Source organism: Abramis brama (genome assembly GCF_963993115.1).
Source record: "Abramis brama genome assembly, chromosome: 10".
NCBI lineage: Eukaryota > Metazoa > Chordata > Actinopteri > Cypriniformes > Leuciscidae > Abramis > Abramis brama.
In genome coordinates, this window is record NC_139972.1 from 9,894,586 (window position 1) to 9,896,298 (window position 1,713).

Consider the following 1,713-nt stretch of genomic DNA (forward strand, 5'->3'; position numbering starts at 1 on the left):
GTTTTGAGTTTCTTGTTTGACAGCGATGCTTTAGCCGATGAGCTAGTTCGCTTCTGACACTTTGCATAAGCCTTTCCATATATGAGTGACTCTAATCATGAATATGAGCTTATATCAAATAAAAAAATTTGAAAGCCCTGATAAAGGAAAAGTACCAGTAAATAAAAGCTACCCCCCCCCCCCCCCCCCCCCCCCCCCCCCCATATATATATATCTCATAGCAAATGTTTCATAATGACTTTTCTCATAAACATATTTTGCTTGGGAAAATAAATACATTTCTATGCACCAAACTTTGTGTCCTGTTCTTTATTGCTGTTCTGCTGTTATTTATAGAGGGCCTATAGGGCTCAAGCTATCCCAGTTTTTTTTTTTGGAGGATGCAAGACTGACCATTAAAAGTTATATATAAAAACATATAACACATAAACACACACACACACACACACACACACACACACACACACACACACACACACACACACACACACACACACACACACACACACACACACACACACACACACACACACACACACACACACACACACACACACACAGCTTTTCAAAACCAATCAAGTTTAATCCATCTAACTTTTAAAAACTGCTGGGTTAAAAAATTAACTCTCGAGTTACATATTACCTTTACATTGGGTTATTTGTTGTCTCAATGCATTGCTACTTTTAGAATAAATTAATAAATAATAATAATAATAATAATAATAAAACATGTAAGTTTTGTTGTTCTGTTATACAATGATGCAAAAAGAGGCCACTGTCTAAAAACAAATGTCTAAAACACACTTGACATCTAATGCCCACCTCCCCGTAGATAAAACCACAGTTTTTATAGAACAACTTCTTATTGTAAGATAACAAGGCCAAAAAAAGTACAAACCGCACTTAATAGCACATCAGTAGGCTTCATAAAAAACATAACAATAACAATACTTCAACATATTAAAAAAATTATATTTTACACACCACTGTAAGGACTGATAATAATAAAAAAAATGTCGCATATATGTCGAATGTCGAACAGATTGTGAACTTTTGGAATCCTAAAATTTGAAATTATATTTCATTATTTACAATGAGAGAGAGAGAATATAGGGCGGCTTCTGTCACTTTGAGTGATTTATTGCCCTTAAGCCACGCCCCCTTTTTGACCGTGGGAATTTTCCCACGCTTAAGCCCCGCCCCTTTCTACCCCCTCCCACCCACCTCCGGACAAGTCACGTGACCGTGAGAATTTTCCCACGGTACCCTTCCCCACAAACACCCCCAACCCACCCCACTTCTGGACAGGTCATGTGACCATGGAATTTTTTCCCACGATCCACATTAAAACGTTAAAACAACATGTATTAAAATTATGTAATGCAAATAGTTCTATTTTCTAATACATTTGAAGAAAAGTTGTACTTTCACAATTACAGTGTTAAAAGGTGTATACAACATATAACGTTAAAATACATTTGTAAAATGTTAAACATTAATGAAAAAGTTTAAATTGCATTTTCTTAAAGCTATCAAAATGTATTAGTATTAAGACATTAAACAAATATTAAAACACATCAAACGCATAAACACATGCGTACATTTTAAAAACTGACTTACGTTTTTACAAAGTCCTCGGGAGGAACTCAACAAACAAAGGTTTAGAGGTTTTATTTCCCAAAGTTACAAAGTCCTCGGGAGGAACTCAACAAA